Here is a 23,075-nt window from a genome sequence, read left to right as displayed (position 1 = left end):
GATTGAAATTCCAAAACTTTCTCAACAGATAAGATGCCCACAAACAGGTGCGGAGCTAATGGTATCTCAAGACATTAAAGTCCCCACAATTTTTTAACACTCCTTGTGCTGCATCTCACTGTCCCTGCAGCTCAGTTGTTGGTGAATCACAAGACCATTTCTTGCCTGTTTTTGTGCCAAGCCTTCCAGGTTATTTAAATCACCATCAGACACATCTTACCTGTCTTTGTGCTGGTGTATTAAGAGGGCTCACACAGTCTGCTAATGGACCGTAGCTGTTGGGACTGGTACAGCCTAGCTGGCTACAAGCAGCTGCTGGTATGGGGGGCTACAGCCCCCTGCCACCATCGCTGGTACACCCATGTCTGCGACGTAATAGCCCAAAGGTCTGTGCTTTTCCAGTTGATTTGCCAGTAATTATGGGTGTCTCATTTGATACTCCTCTAGCCGCAGGACACGGCATAGGCCATCCTTGCTCATTCTCCCTTTCGCATCTGAGTGTTGAGAGCACCAGGCAGGTAAGGCTTTTGCTCTTCTGGCAGACCCCTGGGCAGAGGATAAACTGGCAGCAGCAGCAGAGAGCTGTAAGCAGCTTTAGGGGCAATGCCATCAACCGTAGGGATCTGCTTTTTTTTCTCTCTCTTTTTTGCTGCTCAGTGTTAATTATGCTTCTGTCACCATGAATTTTCCTAGGCAGGAAAACTCCTCCATGGCTTCTGTCTGTCTTGTAGCAGTAAGTGCGTTAACTAATTATGAGCGTGAAGAGCTGAGCCAAGCCCCTGTTCAGCCGGACCGGGAGTTAGAGAGTTGCCTGGAGTCACTCCTGAAGTCGCTGTAGCAAAACTTTGAAGGATGGCACCACAGGGCTTCGTAAGTGTCCCTGAATTATGTGATACTCCTTGCCCATGAATCAGAGGATCATAAAGGACATTGCTCCTAAGTACCCAGATGATGACTTGTAGCCTCTCTCACTTAGGCTACGCTCCAGGTATTGGGGGCTCCCATCACTCACCCAGGCAGCCTTCTGCCAGCACATGTGAATTGTCTCAGCCTGGCTGCTGAGTCTTAAATTAAGCTCACACACTTTAAGAAAAGTCTGATATCCCTCATCTAAATGTTTGCTCAGCAATGCAGAGTCCTCCTGGCTTACTGAGTGCTTCTCTCTCTATAATGCGCATCCAGACACACATACACGCAGTCCGCCTGGCAGCTATGGGGAGAAGCAAAAGTGCAAGAGGGCCAAGCATGAGCCGAGGGAAGAACAAACTAGCTTTTATTCCTTCCCTGATGGTCACAGCGACCTTGTGTATTGCAGCTTTCCAATATTTTTCTGCAGAGGGGTATGGCGTTCTCTGATATCTCGTCTCTGTTTGTCACTCGTAGAGCCAAACCAAACCCCTCACTCTGCATTCAAAGGTCAGGGCTTACCCGCTTCTGGAAGAAAGAAAAATGTGAACTTTCAGAGGCAGAACTGCAGTCTTAGCTTTATACCTCCTCCCCCAGGAGTCGATATAAAATTATTCCAGGTTTGCCAAAAGCAGGGCAAAGAGCGGCTGGTTGACGCGGGGCTGCGCAGGGAGGGTGTCACAGCTGCCCTGCTTGTTTGGAAGCAGGGGAGATGCCGGCATCACCGGCACCTCTGCCTTCCTCCCGCACACCAGCACCACCTGCATATTGATCGGAAAGGATTTGCAGTGAAGTGGATGAAAACTGCTGGTGTAAATCCCCCTGCAGCCTGGTGAGAATAAATTCCTTCCTCCTCCCCTCCTCTTTCACAGCTAGGAATGATATTAAGACTGTGGGACCGAGGATTTCCAGATTTCAAACATTAAAGTATTTTAATTGCACTTCAGGGTAATTCAGCATGGAGCACATGAAACATTGCAGGCAGAGAAAATAGCTACTCTGGAAAATGTCTATGATTTTCAGGGATTCCTTTTATTGTTGACTGCATCCAAATATTTCTGCCCTTGACTAAGTGCTCCCCAATCCCCTGCGTCTCTTAGCAGTCCCTGCAGCGACCAAACAGAATAGCACTAGAAAGAACAAACAGCCAAAGCACAAACATAAAATCCCTCAGTTAACGAAGGGGGCTTCTCTGCTCACTGATTTAGTAGAAATAGGGCTCCTACCACAGGCTCGGGCAGGGCTGGCTGCCTGCATGTGCTGAATTGCAACAAGGAGCCGGAGTTTGGGGGAGAAATGACACTAACGCAATGTATGGCCTCCCGCTCCAGATTTCCTCCCTTACGGCTTTCATGCCTCTGAGGGAAGCCCCTGCTCGGTCTGACTGTTGTTATTCATTATTTATGGAGTGATGCAAACATGTCTAATGCAAGGATTTTTTTTTTATTTTATTTTTTTTACCTCTAGCCCCTTAGGGGCTGTCAGAAGCAGAAGCAAGCAGAAACTAACTCCCCTTCTGATTTTCCCCCCCTCCTCCTACACACCGGGCAGGCGCAGACACAGCCCTTCATTTGCCGAGGCTCATATGCTGCTTTTCCCAGTGCCGTTTGGAGGTTGCCTTCCCAAGCTTGGTGACTTGGGCTCTCACTTCAACAGGTTAAATTGTCTGTAAACACCGGTCTGGGCTCTTTCTAAATGTTTGTGTTATAGCCATTTGACATTTATTTTAGACTGACCCCGAGATTTGGTGCAAATCTTTGTAGCATGGTAGCTTTCAGCTCCATCCCACTTGAGACAACAAGGATGACTTTTGACACAGGTTGACTCATGGGTTAATCCTTGTGTAGATGGGGCAATTTATACTGTAACTGGCAGCAGCTGGATAAAGCAAACCCAGAGGGCCAGGCAAGGCTTACCTCAGCTTGCTGATGCATCTTAGGGACACAGTTTGTCTTTTCCACAGAAGGGTGTACAAATCTGCTAACACCTTCCATCCCAGAGAAGACAAAGCTTATGTGGCTGCCAGATTACTCCTGCAGTCACCCTGATGACCCCAAGTATGCGACAGTTAATTAACTAAAGTTTACACACACGTGCACACAGACACACATGCATGTGCACACTCTCAAGATTTACCCCAAGGAGACTGCCAACCAAAAAAACATTTCGAATAGGAAAATGGGACATCCCCAGCTCAGGCTCTTTCCTGCATGGGTCTGCAGACATCACCAAATACACACAGGTGTAGGCAGTGCCCTCTAGGTAGCAAAGGGAATTATTTGTGGCACGATTTCCTTTACACTAAAATTAGCCCTAGGACTAATGGTTTTTCTGCAGCACACAAGGCCCTCCCTGTCCTCTGTCCCAGATGACATGGCTCTGAATGCTGGAGCTGGGTTCCTGTGAAGCCCAGCCGTGCCCCTTACTGACAGACACCCTCCTGCAACAAGACACATATGAATGGAGAGCTCCCGACACCGGGGAGAGCTACAGGGGATGTCCAGCCATCCCCACGTGCTGGGGCAGGATTAATATATCTGACCTGTCTCTGGCAGACTTTCATACACTCTGTTTGAGGAATATTATTACATTTCCCCTGCCCACGGCTGCATCTTGCCTTTTCCGCACTAAACAAACAGTTACCAGAACCTTTTCTTCTCTGTCAAGTTTCGGAAACTGTTAAACCAATATGACCTGCTCTTCTTTCCCATACCTACCAGGCTTGTCCTTCCCCCCGTTGTTTGTAAGTAAGTGAGTTGTAGTCTGAGCTATTTATTGGATGCCTCTAGCCTTGGAGCCAAGGAGAGGAAAGCTCACATCCGTATCGGTCCTTTGGGGCAGCTCTCATCACAGTGAAAACCGAGCCCTTGCCTTCCCCGCCGGCTTCCTGCAGTCATTCATCAGGCGATGGGAGGCCAGATTACGTTACTCCCTTGTTTATTGCTCACAGGGTTCACATCATTCTCACAGTGCTGTGTTTTGGTTTGTGGTTGTGTGGTGGTTTTTTTTTTATTAAAAAAAAGGAAGTACAGGCTACTAAAGGGCATGGAGGACTCCTAGCTCCGGTCTTGACCCATGTCAATGCAGGTGATTTCTGCCTTAGGATGGCAATAAGGGATCTGAGCAAAGAGGAGCTGAGGGCTCTGAACTGCAAAGAGCGAAAGATGGGGAGGGTTGCAGTAATAAAAAAATAATAAACGGATTTCTCCTCCATATCCATTCAGTAAACTCATCATGAACAAAATCAGGCAAAATCCTTCCTCTCTAAGCCAATGTCCATCACAGTGCACAGTCCATTGTATTCCATGCATATAAAACATATGTTTATGTATGCATGTCTGCATGTATATGCATGTACATACACCCGCACATAAGAAATTATGTCCTTCACGGCATCTCCTATTAAGTGGTGATACAGAAATCCTACTGCTACCGTCACGTTTCACTTGCTCTTTATCCAGTCAGATTTGCGCCCGGTCAGATGCACAGGCCTAAGACGCCTACTTCTGGCTTGGTTTGTTGCGTAAGACTAGGAAATGTTCAACAAAAATTATTGCATGTAGCTACTTTCAGGAGAGCACTCACACTGCAATTTCCCAACCATTTTCCCTTCTTACCTTTGCAACACCTTCCTTCCTAGAAGGGCTGAGTACCAGGAGTTTGTTGCGTGCCATGGAGGAAGGTCCTGAAGCTGGAAACAGGAGATCTGGCTTGTGTTCTTCCCTCTGTTACTGATTCCCTGTATCACCTTAGGCAAGCCATTTAGTGGATCTGTAGCACACTTTGCCCACCTGGAAAGGAGCTACAGAAAGAACATCTGTACAGCCCTTTGATAACAATTGATGAAATGCACTACTAAGTCTAAAAATAAAAAGATAAAAATATAAGAATTGTCTGATTGGCCCGGAGCAATGGTCCATGCAGAGGAGTGCTCTTGCCTCTTACAGTGGCAGCAGAAAATGCTACCTGGTGAGAGCTGGCCAGCCTGGCCACCATCTGTGGCCCATTATCCCCATCCATCCCCAGCATCTAGAGTCATCGGACCCGAGGGGTTGGAGGGCACATCTCTGCCTATTCAGTTCAATAACCATTTATAGATTTATTGTCCACAAATGTGTGCCACACAGAGAGTTAGCAGAGCTGCTTTAATGGGACACGTTGCCACAGACCTGAGACATGTTTCAGCCAACTTCTTCCTCATCACGGTCTATACCGTTTTCCTCACATGCACTGCGCCAGGCAGAGGTGCTGACAGGAAAACCCTTTGGCTGTGCTGAGGATAAGTGGAAATCTCAAAGAGGGTCATGGGTTTAAGAAACCAAATAAGTAGTAATTAAAAATAAGTGGGCAGAGGTTGTACATTCCCTTGCCCCATCTGGAAGTGTAGCGGTGGATTTAGTATGCCAATATTGACATTTTAATTAAACACTGCTTCTAAAATGCTTTGTGGGTGAAAGCCTAACACAGTCAAAATTATTATTAATAATAATACTTCTAGGAGCAGTTCACTTTTTATTATTACGTTACCATGCATTAATATTATATAAGATTATTAATAATGACAACAGTTTGTCCCTTAATATGGGAAGGGCCATCTTTAGCTCTTTCCAGAATAAAAAGACCACTACTACCTATTAAAGACTTTCCCTATATTTTAGCCAATAGTCACTTTATAATTTTATCATTGAAATTAACCACATAGTCACAGGCTGGGACAGTCATAATTAACAACAACGACAGAAAAAGAAATACAATGCACTCCAGTAAACAAAAGCAGCCCCCCCCCCCCACCCCAGTGGTGCAAAATACATAGGGGACCCTGTTGTCATAGTAACTGGCATTACAGCTTGCTTTCGATAATTAATGGAGGGCTTTGCTATTACAGTATTCTTGAAATTTCACTTTCCCCTGTGCTGCACTGCAGAATGCAGTATCATTTCCCCATTCATAAATATTTCATTACCTCAGTCTGCTGTGTTTCATCATCACTGATAACACTCAGCCTAATCCACCCATTGCTGAATTCATGTAGCCCTGTCGGTAAAGCAACTTTCATTTCCTCCTTCCACTTCTGCAGTCTTCATTTTTCTTGTTCAGTGTTCTCCTACTGCAAAACTGTCATCGTAGGCTAAGTACAGAGACCTTTATTCTTCTTACTCTGAAAAATAAACATGAGTGGTAAAAGCTCTGCCCAGGTAAATAGCATAAAGACACATGCACGCACAATGTTTGTATCACAGCTATAATTTGTATGTATCACTAAACAGAGATATTTAGATCAGCCATGGAGAGGAGAATTGCAATATGTTACTGTAGAAGGAAACTCAGAATCTGATTCAGCAAAATATAGGGGTACCTTTAGACACACGCTTTGTCCCTCTGATGACAGCTGTAAGAAACAGAAGCAATACTCTCATCCAAAGGACTGGTTGGGGCATAATATGTTTTGTAAATAACGTACTAGTAGAGAATACCCAAAGCCAGTGGGGCAAACAGCTGCAGTAATACAGATGGCAAGGAGAGAAGAAATAGAGAAATAGTTTAATTTTTTTCCTTAGTATCAAAACTCTCAATGAAATTAACTCCAACATGCTTACATACATAGCTTCTACTGATACCCATACACAGAGCCTTTAAGTTTCCTTGTTGAGCTTCACTTGACTTATTTTTCTTCTTTTTTTCAAATACTTTTCTCTTTTATGTTTCTATCCCTTTGAAACAAACTGGTAGCTAAAGACTGAAAGACCTTAAAGAGCTAGTGCTGGCCTCTCTAATGCCAATGGCAAGGTGTCTCTCCTGTAACTCTGTGATAGAGTTAGACTGCCTTTACAGAGGAGGAGACTAGGGAGGCCAAAGGGAAGGAAAATGCCACGTGTAACCTGTTAGACAGAACGTTGCACAGAATCTGGCCTGTTTTGTAATAGGTATCACAGATGTGATGCAGTTTTCCTCTGGGAGGGGTTAAATCCTGGATAAGGAATCATGGCACAAACGAGCATTAGTGGAGACCACTGCATGCATCACTTGACAGGCACTATATAAATGTACAAGGAAAATTTGTTTCATCTATTCTGCATGTAGCAGAAATAGCTAGGTAAAAAATTGCACAGCCCATGCAATAAATAGCAGTTATTTGCCTATGCCATGCAATCTGCAAGACCTGCTAGGATGTCATTTATGTTGACACATTTAAAGAGAGAAGCTCTGCAAATCCATTTTCTTCCAAGCATCATAAAAAAACCCTACATTTTTTTTCATATATTTGCAATTCAGACTCAGTAGTTTCATGTACTGAGAAGGGAACACTGGAAGTGGAATGAGGGAATCTTGGGTACTATTTAGCCCTTTGCAAAATAAAATAAAATAAAATAAAATAAAATAAAATATAAGATAAGATAAGATAAAATCTGCTAATACAAATTCCATTCCTTGCCAGGAACCATAATGGTCTTCTCTTGCATACTATAAGTTCCCGACCATCAGCCAGGAATGAATATACAGAATAGAATACACAGAATAGAATAGAATATACAGAATAGAATATACAGAATATACACAACAGTCCAGGGATTTTTTTTTCCTCTCTGCATGGGACATGGCTCTGATCAGCAAACTGCATTTTTAAATGAGCTGGTGAAGTCTGTTACCCAAGCATGTTGGGATGGACTCTCATGGAGCCAAACAAACACCAGTCAAAGCCAAGAGGGCCCATGCCAACATCCAGCAGGGAAGTTTACAGTATCAGTTAAATACAGGACAAAGACCCAAATTGCCTGGAGTCCGCTGTGTGAATCTTCAAGTGTATGTTAAGAGCTCATCCCTGGAAAGGGAGAGTCCAAGCACGCTTAGCTTGGGCCCAAGCTTTTGCTCGTGTAATCCAGGCAGACTACACCAACCTTACCTGAGCATACAACGGCCCCGTCTTCCCAGAGACACCCAAAGTTTGGCCCTTCTGAGCAGAGTATTAGTGCTATCGCCAACAGCGTGGAGGGACGGCACAAGTTTAAACCCAGCTTGCAGCCACCCGTCTTCATCTTGCTGCATAGAATCGCTGTGCAGCCCGTACAACCAAAAGGCATCAGTCTTGTGGGGTGTCCTACCTCCAGGCAAGAGCTGCCAGCAGGTTATTTTCAACAATGCTCCTTGCAGGCTGAACAAGAGGGGTAGGAAACCCCCAGCTTCCAATGCATTTCGGGAGGGAAATGCACAGCAGAGCTGCAGCCAGATTCCCTGACATCCCCAAATGCGAAGGGGCATGGGCTAAAAGCCATTCCTGTGAGGACAAGTGAGCCCTAGTTCCCCACACAATCACCCTGCTGCCTCCCATTGCATTACTGGCATACAAATCGTTGTGTTCGGACTTCATCCATCCAAGAGCTGTCAGCCTGTAGCTCTTCAACTCAGCAGTTCACAGGGGCTTTTCTCTTTGTTTCGTTCAGGTTTAGGAAAGGAAAAAAGCAGGCGGATGAGTTTTGTGCAATACATCTCCCTGCTCTGAGAATTTGTTGGTAGTGACACGTGAAGAGAAATTACTCTTGACAATAAAGCCTATGATGTCTTTTCCCTACTATTTCGGACAGAAAGATGTGCTTGAGTGCGTGGGTGTAAGAGAGAAAGCAAGAGAGTGAGTGCATGCGTGGGCTCATATGTAATTGCCATTTTATCTTGTTTTTCTTTTAAGTTTCCCTATGCTTTCCCCAGTTTTTAAAGAGATTTCCTAGACCCCTGTCTTCTTCCTTCCATCTTCAGAAGCTCAGTCATATTTTCACCAGCAAGTGTGCCCCACCAGGTGTTTTTCATCATTTTCTCTATAAAATCTATGGCCCCTACCCTGCAACCGTGTCCATTTGTATGATGCTTCATTAGCAGGAAAGTTCTTACCAGCTTTTCCTCCATACCATAACATAAAAGCAGCAGAGAGCAAGGAAGTTCATGTCACTTAACATGACACCCTCCAACCGTCAACCACTTGGCCCTCTCCCCATCTCCAAAGGGACCTTTCTTACACCTTCTAGCTTCCCTTAAAGCAATTTTTAGCATCTGCCTCTCACCAGCTTTTCACCGCCAGCAGACCATTCAGTGCCTTCTTCCAGGCAAGATCCCAGTCACACAGCCCCGGGCCACCAAGGAAAAGGCTTCACGTGCCCATCAGGATGCGGCGCCGAATGACCACTGCATCCCCCCAACCACTGCCGCTGCCTGGAGAACCCGCTCCCAGCGACCAGCTGCAGACAACCCTGAAAACAGCAGAAATTATCCAAGAATGGGGCCCACAGGTAAGACGCTAGCATGGGATTGTGGGCCAGGGAAGTCACACCTGATGGCACAGCGGAGACACACGGCCACAGGGAGCTGCTGTGGTGTGGCAGCTTTTCAGAGCCCCTCCAGCGGCAAGCGTGCAATGTGCTGGGCACGTGGGCTTCGGGCAGTGGGTTTGCTGCTTCACCACAATGGTAAAGTTCATGCTAGGAATGTTTAGCACAAAAGGGCATTGACGAGAAGTTACCCACACAGCACCCGTCCCGAGAGAAGCAGCTGAATTACCTGGACCCTTTAGCAGCCAGTTATTAGGCAGCAATTCATCATGTTGAGCTGGTTCTAGCATGAAGTTTCCTTGGTTACTGCTGCATGTTTCAACAGGCCTTTAGCAGCCAAGGCACCGCTGTTCCCAGCCCTTCCTCTGTGAGAAGGCACCTGATTTCACCTCTGCGCAGCCAAGTTGGCTCCCCCCGACCTGTTTGTAAGGCCCTGGCTAAAGACGATGAAACCTTTAATGCACACCATGCTACAGACATCAGGGTACTGTCCCCCTTCTCTTGTCAAGCTTACTCAGAGAAATGTGGACAACTTGAACGGGCCCCTCTGGGGTGGTATCAGCTCTTGCTAGTCCTCTCCCCAAAGACTTCGTCCCATTGCACCAGGTGCTTGCTGCAAAACCCACAATGAGGGTTTGGGACCAGGTCCCCACGGGGCAGGCAATGCCAGATCCCACTGCCCAGTGCAAGGCAGAAGCCTTTCTCCATCTGAGGAACCTGAACAATGAGGGCATTCCTCCATATTCTCTTCTTAAGGCTCTGAGGGTGACTGATGCCCCTGGGGCTGGCTGGAGGAAAGTCCTTGCACTAGAAATGGAGCTGACCCAGGGGCTAAAGGAGCACCTGGCAGCTGCATGTATGAAATGATGGGTAGAAAGTAGGCCAGCAGATGGTTTTCATCAGCTCTCGACACCAAGTCCTTGCAGAAGGGCTTCAGAGATGCAGATTCGCCTCCCACCCACCCTATCAACAAAAAAGCCAAGGGAAAGCTACCCTGCAGATCTCTCACCATCGTGATTTTCCACTTTTTTGGCCCATATTTTTTTATTATAGGTGAGCTGGAGAAGAGGATTCAGGGAGAGGAAATCCCAGAGCTCAGCATTGTGTCGTGCAAGCCCAGACCCAGAAAACCAGAGATATTTCAAACCGCAGCCTTGATGCCGTAAGTTATCCTTAACCGAATATATTGCTTTTCTCTTTCCTTGATGCGCTAAGCTGTTCTGTCGCCATGGCGACCGGCTGAAGTTCAGGGACCGTTTCCCAAGTAGCCCTTCTCACTGTACCACACCAGATACTGTAGATGGTCCCTGTACGACTGGGTTGTGCCGTGATGTAAATGCAAGCATCGTCTCATTAAATATCCATGCTAATAAAGTGGGTTTATGCAGTGTGTTACCTCTGAAAGTCTCAAAACATGTGGCAAAGGAAAACTGGCATCATCATTCCCATTTTACAGACTGGCAAACTGAGGGGACGTGAATTTTTCATGGTCTCACTGGTCCGTGCCACTGCGGGAAATAAAAAGCAGAGCCCCCAACTCCCTTTTCAGTCAATCGCACAATTTATTATGGTACTTATACCTCCTTGACTGGTCAGGATCTGCCGTGTGCCTGGATTTTGGAATTACATCCCTCCTTTTACCTAATATGAATTTAGCATTTAAGTAGGAAACAATGATCTCCGATTCACTCGTGCCATGGTTTTGCTGCTAGATCCCAGAGGAGGTCCCTTTCCATCCTTCTCATACCAGCAGTCACCAAGCAAACAGAGGGAAGGGATCTACAGCCTCTTGCCAGAGGCTATCCTTCTCCCAAAAAAAGACAGTATACCCAGACTGGATGTTCTATCAGGTAACAGCAGCTGATGAACAAGCCACAGCTTGAGAGATTTTCTATCGTGTTATTAAGAAAGGTAGGATTGCTAAGATGTCTAAATGAAAAAGGAATATAAGTACCATTCACAAAAAAAGAAGTCTAGAAACATATGTCTTACTGAAGGTCAATTACTAATCTACAGTCTAAGTCCTGGGACTAGTTGAAAGTTTTTAGACAGAGAAATTTTCCATAAGTTTGTCCAGAAAAAAAATTGAGCCATTTCAGAGGAAACTTGCAATTTTGGCAGCTCACATACATAGTGAAAATTGTTGCTGTAACCATTCTGTCAGCTGCCATAACACTAAAAACCTGCAAGACCTGGGAACCCCAGATCATGAAGGTTTACAGTGGCTTTCAAGCTGACTTCTCACCAGCATATAAGGAAGTAGCAATTCCTCTAATGTCTCTGAATGCCTCATCAATCTGGGAGAAAAAAAAAAGAAAAAGAAAAAAAAAAAGGACTATCATATCAGTTGTTTTTAAATAAATATTTTTTGGAAGCATGAGAATGGCAGGATTTTATCTCAGGCTTGAATGTGTATTTTATTTTGTTGAAATGCTAAAATTTCTGGTGGATAAAGTGAGAACTCTAACTCCAACCATCCCCTATGAATAATAAAAACATTCAAAGGAAAATTTCGACTGATTTATGCATGACTAGCTAACAGCCAAAAGAACTATATCTGCAGTGACTATTGAACAAAAATCTTGAATATTGGATAAATCTGTCTAAAAAATAGAGGTAGTCAAACTGTACAGTACCTCAGCTATTCAGTAGTCAATGGCACTTCATACAGAAACGTTTGCCACCTTCATTAACAAACCGATAGTGTTTGATTAATTGCAAAACTAACAAATATTACGTTAAACGTAGTGTTGCAGACAGCATAAATGAGAACAAACAATTTTTAATGTCATGTGAGTCAGTTCCATGGTGAGCATGTGGCTCCAGAAGGATGACATGTTCAACATGCAAGTTCTCACCTAGATCATTTCCTTCCTCTTTCAATTCAAATGACTCCTCAAGGATGTCATCTAAGAAAGTCTAATTTCATGGAGGATAAACAATGTACAACATCTATATTCTGGCCACTTTCTAACTCCTTCTCTTAGATTTGTGATTGCTTATTTTAAAAAAAAAAGGGAAATGAAGAATTGTTCTCCACATGAATGATAATCAACTTTAACAGTTGTTAAGTTAAAAACAACTTAACACTTTAAGACAACTATTAAAAACAGTTAATAACATATTTCAGCTTTTACAAATTGCTTTTTCTTGTTCCATACACAGACCTTACTATTTCACATTTTCATACTTTTCTTTTCCAATAGGGCTTCCTTGTTGTCTTTGCTAAAATAAATAAGGCCCCTTGTCCTCCAGGAATTTAGAGTCTGGAAATCAGGATTCATGAGAAGGAGATAAAAACTACACAACAAGGCAGCTTTTGCCTACAGCAGCCACATTCAGGCATCAGGCCCAGAGCAAGATATTACTACATGAACCAAATGCCTATGGCCAACAGCCTGGAAAATACAGCGTCTGCAGGAAACCCTTCTTGAAAAGCCTCCAAGAGGTAAGAGCGTGAGGGGGACGTGGGCCAGGACAACCAGCAATGTCATGACCAGTGACCTCCTGCCCATCCTTGATGCCAGTCCAGCGTGGCTTGGCTCAGGGTCCTGCTAGTTCAGCAGATTTCTCCCTGCCCAACCAAAAGTAACCAGGGAAGCCAGGTCAATGTTGCCAGACCCTGCTGTCTTAAAAGCAAAGACATGGGGAAAGGCAGTTGCAAAAGAAACTCCTGCCTAGATAATTAATCAGTTAATGAAATTCTGCCAAACCAAAACAATTCTCTTATAGTTTCAATTACAGAGGTTATTCTTTATATCTCATCTTAAACTGCTGCCCTGCATTGCTGTTTGCCATTAAAACAGGTTGTTTCAGTCCAGTGGTTGCTGCATTTCAGTGTCAGCTGCAGAAATTCTCCCATTATATGGATGCACACATGCACACCTCCAATCTGAAATGTGCTCTTGGATCCTTCTGGACTACCGGGGCTCTATAAAAATAAGTCATTACCATAATCATTACCAATGCAACAATTTTCACTTTCCCATTTGCAATGCTATTTTCAAATAGCACCATTGGCCTAAGGAACTCTCAATCTGGCACTTTCCATGACTATTAAACAAACCTACAGTTTTTTCTTAGTTCCTATTGTTAATCTTTTCATTCAGTTTTATCTCCCTGTTACCCTCTGAGCTTAAAACCAGTCAAAACTCATTACAGAGAATAGCATATCATAGGAGCTAGAAATGGAAAGGACCTATTAGATCACCAGTTCGTCCTCCTGCCAATTAATGCTTGCTCTCTGGAGTACCTTTCCTAATGCTTTGTCCAGTCTGGCTTTAGAAAGGACCAAGCAGTTGGGCTCCTGCCCTTTCCCTCAATATATCTCACTGTCAGGGAATTTTACCTTGCATTCAGCCTGACTGTCACACTATTAGCCCTTGTTATACCCCTGCGTGTCATGCTAAAAATTCCTCTCTCGCGCTCAGGAGAGTGGGAGGGTGTTCATACTCATCAGAGCGCTACATGTCTCACAAACCACACATTCGTTAGTCATTCCTGAGCTAAGCTCTGCATCATTTTATATTTGAACTCATCTACCTGTACTTCCACCTCTCCTGATCAGCTTTGTCACTCTCCTCCAGAAATTTTCCAGATTTGTCAGTACCTCTCTGGTTATCGAGGGCCTGGTGTTGACTGTACCAGTTATTTTGGGATTTGGGACACCAGGTGAAGCTAGATGGCAGGTTCAAACCAATCCAAAGCACATTTTCTTTTTAACACAGCTTAGTTAAACTGAGCTCTTTGCCACAGGACGTGAATGACAGAAGTTTGCATGGGTACAAAGGGAAAACGTGTAAGTTAACGGAGGAAAAATAACGTATTGAGAACTCCTACATACATGATCTTGTATTTAAGTGCCTGGACTGCCAAGCTATGCTCATCATATTGAGACAAGAAGAACAAAATACTATTCAGTAATTTGATGAAATGCTTTCAAGTATGCTTACCAGCCTTTCACAAGAGGAAATGTGTTTCAGTCACCACCACGTGAGTCTCAGCTCTTATGGCACCCTATAGAGATGCGTCTGAGTTAAGTCGCTCTGACGCAAGCATTGGCGGTGCGTGCTGGCTTCGGTGGGGGGAAGGACCAGTGGGAGGAGAAGCACTGTGGTTCTCTGAACCGTCATTTCTGGAGCGATGTCCCTGCAGGGCTAAGCCTCACCGCTACGCACTTTATCTCCCTCCTTACAGCAGATCCAAGGTGCCCAAGAGCTCCTGATTGGGAATGTTAAATCTTCTGGCAGACCAGGCACACAAAAGCCCCAGGCAGCAACTGTGTACCTCCTGACATAGTTTCAGTACACACACCAGACTGAGGCCCTTGCAGAAGACACATCCACAGACGACCAAGGTCCTGTGGACCTGCTGCCAGTCGCCCCCTTAGCCTAACCCAATATGTGCTTTGAAAAGAAGGGACGGTTGGGGAGGTGTGGGGAAAATTAATGCCTGGTGACCCCCCTCATCTCCCAGTTTCCTTCCTTCATCCTTTCTCGCTCAGTCACTGTAACACTTCTGGTTTGATTTTGCAAATTCAGGAGGAGAAAGCATCCAGTGTAATTTTTTAAATGCCACTGCAATGCAGAGAAGCAGAGTCATGAAGTGAGGCCTAATCCTGCCCAGTGCTGCAAGGATCAGGTAAAGCACTAAGGTCCTCTCTTCCTGAGGGCAGGCACCACCTACAGAACGGGACTCTGATACTGGATCAGAGGGCACTCTGGGACACCTGGATTCAGGACTTAATCTGCAGCACCAGACAAAACTCTCAGCCTCTCCAGCCTTCAGTTCATGTGTCTGATAACTGTGTAGGGTTTGTTCTTAATTTGAAAAATGTTTCAAGATCCTTAAGATCTTGTAGGAAAGCCCAGGGTTATTGTCACTATTAAGAAAAAGTCTCACATTTATGGTCAAATTTGCTCTTCCTTTTTAGGTCTGTCACTAAGTGAGAGAGTTCCATAATGAGCCTTCTCCACCCCATTTACAGGGCATGATTTTCCAGAGAGCTTTCTGGATGGGGCCCCATACACAGTGCTCTGGCTTTATTTACAAAATAACTCAACGGCTGCGTAGGAAAGGCCTGCTTGGGATCACCATGGCCTACAGTGGACCTTACAATCTACATGAGGATTGCACAGAGCCCTTTAACTTGAGTTTTTCCGAATCAGGAAGACTGCAAGGAGGCTCTTGGTTTGGCTTAACATCAGCCTGGACTGCAGAGGAGGTTTCCAGGTGGACATGGCCATGCATGATGCCACCTGCATCGACATCAGACAAATCGCCTCTTCCCTAGCAACATGTAACAGTTGCTATCTGAACACAGGGCCGACTGTTCCATGTGGATCATATCACATCTGCTCACCACTGGGAAATTTCAGTACTTTTCTTCCTGTTCATCATGTCTCCATTGAAACATCAGTGCTAGGAGAGGCATCGCAGTGCCTGGACAACCTCTCCTCCAGCCGATCTCCTTTATAGCCCAGAGAAAGTGGTAGCAATCAAGAGGACCTGCAAGTTAAGAGCCACTTTCGCATCTGTTGCCCTGTCCTCTGCAGAGCTGTTTCCTCTTGGCAGGTAACAAGGTTCCTTTCAAGGATGTAACTGATACATCTTACAGTGGCTCTCCTGAAACACACTGGACCCAAGGTAGGAATTTCTCCTCCCTGTCCCAACCATGTGTTGTCATCCTCGGCCTTAAAATGGATCTCATTCCAGGTGTCACTGGCAGCCCACCCAACTGTCTGGGCAGAAATGCGCTCACAGATGCACTGGTCCCTGCTCAGTTTGGCAAACTCTTGCCCACGCACAAGAGCCCTCCAGAAGTCTGTGTTGCTCCTGCAGAACAAGCTCTGAGCTGCAGTCTGGGCTGCCTGGGAAAGGTGGTGGGGCTGGTGGCTGTTCTGGCTGCTCAGGAGCAAGCGAGTAATGCGGAGAGCACCCCAGGAGCTGGGTGCCTTTGAAGTCCTGACTCCCCTGGTGATGTATTTCACAGTAGCCCTAAGGATGCTTAACAACTCCAACACCGTGAACAGTCAAGGAATTCAATCCATAAAGTACCACAGAAAGTGTTAGGGAATAAGCAGAGAAGGTGCAGCCAGTGACTCCAGATTTGTGACCAAACAGAAAGGAAGCCAGAAAACTACCAAGCAATTTTCCAAACATGAATGAAAGAGCCTTCAGTGGCAAAGCTGTCTGTCCTCTGTTGGTGCCTCATGGGCTGCACTGATGTGGAAATGTTACCACTGTGCGAGCCCGCCCTCTAGTAAAGATCAAAACTGACTGTTAATAATAACTTTTAAGAGGCTAGGATTTTTATTTTTTTTTTAATTAAGGTAGAACATTTAAGTTGTTCAAATTTCTTTTATAAAGTTGGCCTTTCTATTAAGTCACCTTTCTTCCCACAAGGCGGAAAAAGACCTGCATTGTCACCAGCAGCAGGTGTTGCACAGGAGCCTAAAACAGGTGCCAGAAAGTCTTTCAGGCTGAAAGGAAAATGTCTCAAGTGGGAAAGGGAGTTTGCCCAAAATTCGATTGCTCTTTGAAGGGAGAGTGCTCAGAAGATTGTAGGCTCTCTGACAGCAGGAGACATCAGAAAGTATTGAATTTTTCTTAGAAAAAGGTGATTTTCTGTGTATCGGAGCAAAGCAGCAGGAGAGAAAAGTCTCTAATCACACAGAGTATGGGGAACAACAACTCTGCTTTTGTATCCGCAGCACAGAAATATGGCTCGCATCACCCAGTCCAACCGATTTCATACATATGTGTGTGTGCAGCACATGAATAAAATAATTTGGCAAGGTGCTGAAGATCTCCTTAGCAATGCTGGGCTGCCCTCCTCGTTCAAAAATAAGAGGTAACACTGCAAGACCAGGAACAACCGGAAATCATTTAATTCCTAACCAAACTTTTCAGTTTCTAGCAAGCGGAAAGGAATGAAAAGTGATGCAGACTATATAGCATAATAACACAGCAGCTTGTAAACACACACAGAAGGCTGCTGTTACTATTTATCAAAAATACATTTGTAATAATTTTCTGGAAGTACATGCAGGGGACCACGCTGGGCATCAGATTTTTACTAATATGCTGTCTCCCCTGTCTGAACTTTCAGTCAGGATACACTTATTTACGCTGACAACCTTCCTTACAACCCTGCTATTTCTCTGTCTCATCTTCTTAAGGAAGTGAGGGTGTGTGCAATAGTGACGGGCGTCCTTCCACTGTCAGTGACCTTCGCTGACTTTTGAACCCCCTGGAATAAACCCATCTGTGCTGGACTTAAAGGTGAGGGTCTCCGAGGCATGACGTTCTGGCAAACTTTGTGAAAAACAGCAGCTGTGCTGAGAGGGGAGACCCAACAGTAACGCACGTGCACAGGGGTCATCTATCTGGTTTGCTTGCCCCGTTGGCCAGCCAGTGTGAAAGCCCTCCGAGCAAGCTTCTGGCAAGGCACCGGGCACTGAGCAGGGCACTGCAGTAGAAAGGGGAGATGAGCTGAGGTTTGGGGTCATGGAAAGGAGCTTAAAGAGCACTTAGGAGATTGTAGAAGCAAGGAAGCATTTCAGGGGAGGGCCCAAGGAGGTAGGCTTATGTGTATTGTGAGCATAGGACAGAAATCTGAAGGCAACCAGGCTCCACTGGTGTTGCTGTTCAAAGCACCATGTGTGCTCAGAGCCCCCAGTGCCCAGGCAAGGGCTTCCTGATGGACACTGGGCAGATGTCTCTGGAGAGCTGTTTGGTGATCCCAGATGGCCCCATTCCTCCTGAAAGCACCTGGCAAGCTGCTGAACACCCAACAAAAAGGGCCTCAGAGTAGGTACGTGAGGTTAGACCTTTGACTTGAGTTAAACCTCTGTCAATCCCCTCATGATCTGGAAGACACAAACCAACCTACAGACCTACACTTCCATTCCCATGCTGATTTATATACTGAGATCTGTCAATAAAGACCCTGTGAATGACTGTTTCTCTACCACCAGTGAGTAAAGATTTGGCATGAGAATCAATAATCCCTTAAATTAATCATCAGTTACAAAAATAACTGATGACCAAAAAGCCTGGCCATGCATACTAATTATTTACTATGTGCCTATGCAAAGGCAGGCAGCCAAAATCACATCCATGCCTCCCAGTAGCATGGTGGGAGGGAGGGTAATTCAGCGCTTTGAAGCCCAGGACGTCAGAAGACAAGTCCTCCTGCCTTGCTGCTCAGCTACCCTGTGATCCCTCGCTAAACTAGCTCCTCTCTCCCAAAATGACACCAGTGTCACCACGGTCACCGAGTACTGGGTTACAAAATGTTTCAAGTGACCAAACATTTGGACAGATGCCTAGTGGGACTTTCAAACGTGCACAGACATCAACAAACTCCCACAAGCAGTTATCTGTACTTGTTGGGGTCTAATAATTTTTTAATCCTGACCCTTGGTCTCAATGTGTGTCACATCTGTAGATGGAGATGGTAATAACCATTCACGAGCACACAGCGCTTCTCCTGAAAAATGGCTGCACAGCCACCACATCACAAGATGCATCCAATTGATGCTTAGCTGCAGCAAATACCAACACAGCGCTTCTGGCTGTATCATACTGTGATACAAGTGAAGCTGCAGACGCTAAAATAAAAAGAGAACAATCTACTGCCCATTTAAGTGGCAGCTGCTCTGGATGACTGCGGTGCTGCCCAGCAAATTACTGAGCAGGCAGAGGCACAATTCCCTGGACCGCGTGTTAATCGCCTGCATCCAGAGTGTGAGCACAGAGAGACCCTGCAGTAATGTGGTGTGGGAGCACAGGCTTTAGGCTGTGGTATAATAAATCTCCTTGCCTACAGCCTGACACTGTTTCTTCACCAAAGTTATACCAAACTTGCAGAGCAAGAACTGTAAGAGAAGGTAAGCAAAACTGAAATGAGAAAGCTAGGTCATGGCAGAAGTGATTTTAGGCACAGTTTTCCAAGTACAAAAGGCAGACTAAAACAGACTCTACGTAGTTAACAGTGGGCATAAATAGAGTAACAGAGGCCATCTGACAAAAGCACAAAAGCATGAAAACTGCCAAATATGCGAGTGCATCAGATGTTAATGATGATCAAACCTTATACAACAGATTCTGGAGAAGTCAGTGCCTTCACCCAGCATATGCCTGCACTCTATGTTGAACTGTAATTGAATCTTCCAAGATAGTCAGCTTAAAATTCAGATGTAATTGCAGTAACGTTTAAAAGCAGGTAGCAAGTGCCAATGGTTGGTTTCTTGTGTCCCCTACAAATTTGTTCAACGTCCTCACAAGATTGCTTCAGTCCTGGTGGCCCTTCAGAGACAACGCTCCTGTATCTTAAAATTTGATCACAACATGTGTAATTAGTCAATATGGCCTGTCTACACAGAAAGCAAATCTGTTTTACAAAAACAGTCTTCTTTTAGCGAAGACTCACAGCAGATAATATCTGAAGAGAGCTCTGAGCTTTAAAAATACGGCTGCATATTTCAGAGCTGAAGTACAGACCCATTTTCTCTCCCAGATGGTACCAATTTTGATGGAGATAGTTCAGTGATATCAACTAGCAGGCCTCAAATACCCGGCACAACCATTTTATATGCTTGCGCTGAATTTGACAGAACTTCCTTGTGCATAAAACTACTTCTGTGTGTGTTTGGGGTGGTGGTGGGAAGACACAGAGTGCTTTCTGACCTTGGCTTAACTAATGAGCACCAGCCAACCTTTAGTCAACTGACAGTGAAGACGTGGTTCTTTAGTTTTACCCAAATATGAACTCAGACAGACATAATTCTGCTTTTTGGGGCAAGACTCCCCATGTTTACTTCAATGGACCACCAAAGAGTCCTGTCTTGGCCATGAATTTTACCTGGGACAGCTGCAATGCATTAGTCACTGCAGATAAAAACTACCAAACAAATAAAAAGCCCACTTTTTTTTTTTTTCCCACTTGAAAAAAAAAAGCTAACCCCACCACGAAATTATCCAAGGGCTGAGGCCAATTTGTCAATACTTGAGAAATGCAGTACAGGTACACAGAGTAAGAAGACAGTAAATTCAGTGCTGAAGTATGGCCACCAACCTGGAGAACACTCTCAATGGAAGGCAAATGACCACCACCAGTGGTTTACTAATCTAGTTTGGACTCTCAGTACAAAACTGCTTTCAGATTTGTGCTATTGTTTGATCGTGCCTGGCAATACTATGGCAGAGGTCACTGAAGTCTCAAGGGTGAGAACACAGAGCAATTTACTGCTTTTCTAGCTCGCAACACTTTTCCATTGCACTGCCTTTAATGAGAACATCAAAACTAGGTAAGTCTCAGTGCACTGTAAATTTGCTGCCAGTTTACTGGGAAGATCCCAAACTGGGTGTTAAAGCTAAATCTTTAGTCTTCCAGAAATCACAGCTAGCTTGAAAACCAGTGGCAACTAGGAACAAACCCAGCACCCAGAACATTAAAACAGTACATACTGTTCAGTCATAGAAATCCACAGCCAGTTCTCCTGGGGACGTGTAGCGTCTTTTGCTACATTGAATTTTTTCTCTTTTATTATAGGATGCTGATATAAAACCCAGCAGCACACAAAAATAAACACAGGCAGTTGATAAAAACAAGAAGCAGGGCCTTGTGCCTGTCACTATGCTAGTTAGTGAGCATGCACATTAATTACTCAAATGCTGCTCCCCTTAATATTTCCACATGGCACAGTATCACTTTGATATTTAGGAACTCATCCACCTTTACCCAACTTCTAGCTCATCCAAGATTGAGGCATGTTCATGAGACAGACTGTAGGGTAGCAGAGACTTACAAGTGAACTTACCTTGGCAGCTACATTGTTCTTGGTCTTCAAGCTAGTTCACCTACCTTTGTGCTAAATATGTCTTGAGAAAAGCCAAGTGACAGCTGAGGGTAGCCCTTTCTTTGACAGAGTTGGTCAGTGACTGTACCAAGGACCTTCCTTAGCCAAGTTTTCTATACTCCCACCAAGGATCAGCCCAGCCCCTGAGATATCATTAGCATCATGTGTCTCTGATCAGCAGTAAAATAAATCATGGCTATTATAGCTTTAGATTCCCATGGGCTCTCTGTTGGTATCCGCAAGGGACCATACGGTTTGAGAGTCTACTACTGCCCATAGCAAATTTCCCCAGTAAAAATAAGGTCAGGCTTTGAAGAAAAAGTCATATTTTCTAAAGGACAGCAACATAAAAATGCATCTCTGATGCTTATTGATCTCAGGTCTGCTTTGCTAGTAGTGGCAAATCTTTGCCAGAACAATATGTCTTTAGAGTAGATTAATCCTAAAATATATATGACAAAGGCTTACCTAATCTAAACATAACCAAGTCTTCATATTATGCTCACTGCCAGTCCATCTGATTTTACAGGCCTTAAAATCCTTCATATAATTGAATCATGCTTGCTCCTGGAGAAGCTGTTTGGTTTTTTTTTTCATCTTAATGGTTCACATTTTTGTCTGAAAGTTGCTGCTATAAAAACACCTACTCCAGAAGATGATCCCATGGTGTCAGGTCAACTTCAGGGAAAGCTTCGCATTTCCCCCTTATCCTATTAGCCCATGAGGTTAATATTTTAGGTTTTAAAGAATAGAGTTACTCCACCAAGACCTGGCTGTTGCAGGGGGCCCCTCCTCACCAGAGTGTGGACAGTTCATAGCCAGACACATCAAACACAACTGATGTTAGTGGCTGGAGACTGGCCAACTCAAGAACACCCAAGTGTCCTTGCAAAGCTGGACATGATAGTCTGCGGCTGCAGTGACAAAGGCTCATTGTCCAATTTTCTCCTCCTTGCTTTCCCCAGGTTTCTATGTCCTTAAAACCAGCTGATCAGAATGAGAGAAGTACTGAAGGATTTGGGGAGCAGAAAAGGGAAACTTTACTAATCAATAAATTAAAAGGGGAATCTTGCAATCTACTCCACCCCAGATAGTCTCTTGTTTTCCCAAGAGACTTAGTTCTTTCATACAGCAGGCAGGTTTTAGTACTCTCTCCATAGGTAATCCCATCAATTAGCATCCACATAATTTGTTGTCCCATGTGGCAGCATCGATCAGGCCCTGTCTTGCAACAGTTATTGCTCAGTGCAGTTCAGGGGAGTGCTCCTCCTCTTCAGTGAGAATCCTGAGAATCCTGAACAGGCAAAGGATGAAGGAGACAGAGAAACATCAAATGGGCTAGGCTGCATTTATGGATCTTAGTAGATCATGGTTTAAAAATAACCAGGGAGGTTTTTCTGGTGCCTAAATGGCACCCATTCTTTTTGCCTTGTAGAAAGTCTAGCATATTGTTTTCATAATCAAGTTATTTGGATAACAAAACAGCAATTTAGATTAGGATTTGTTTACACAGCTAAATATGTTGAGTAATGAAATTAAAATGAGCTCTCTGCTTCTGTCACATCTGCAATAGTAACTGGCTTCTTATGGCTGAGTACAAGCCTGCTGCACAGATGTTTCTTGATAAGGTATAAATCAGTGTTAGGTGCTGTTTATTGCAGCGCTTTTACTGCCTTCTACCCTGAAGGAGGGAATGTTGCCTGCACAGCAACCAGATGTGACCTGTAAGACTGTACGAAATACCATTACAAGCAAAAACAGGTCCCATATTCCATATCAGCATCTGCAATGGGTCATCAAGTATTTATCAGACCATTTGAACAGTTCTACAGGTCCCAGCATCATACCACTGCCAGAATTTACTTATTATAACCTGCAATGAAAAAGCCACGCATCCTGTAAAGCGACTGGTGCCTGAAATAGTAGGAGATCCCATTTTAGTTTGGTTTCCTGCCTTAAAGGTCAACATTCTGAGCAGACATTGCTGCTA

This window comes from Haliaeetus albicilla, chromosome 21 (genome assembly GCF_947461875.1).
Source record: "Haliaeetus albicilla chromosome 21, bHalAlb1.1, whole genome shotgun sequence".
NCBI classification, from domain to species: domain Eukaryota; kingdom Metazoa; phylum Chordata; class Aves; order Accipitriformes; family Accipitridae; genus Haliaeetus; species Haliaeetus albicilla.
Note: the sequence above shows the minus strand (reverse complement) of the source record.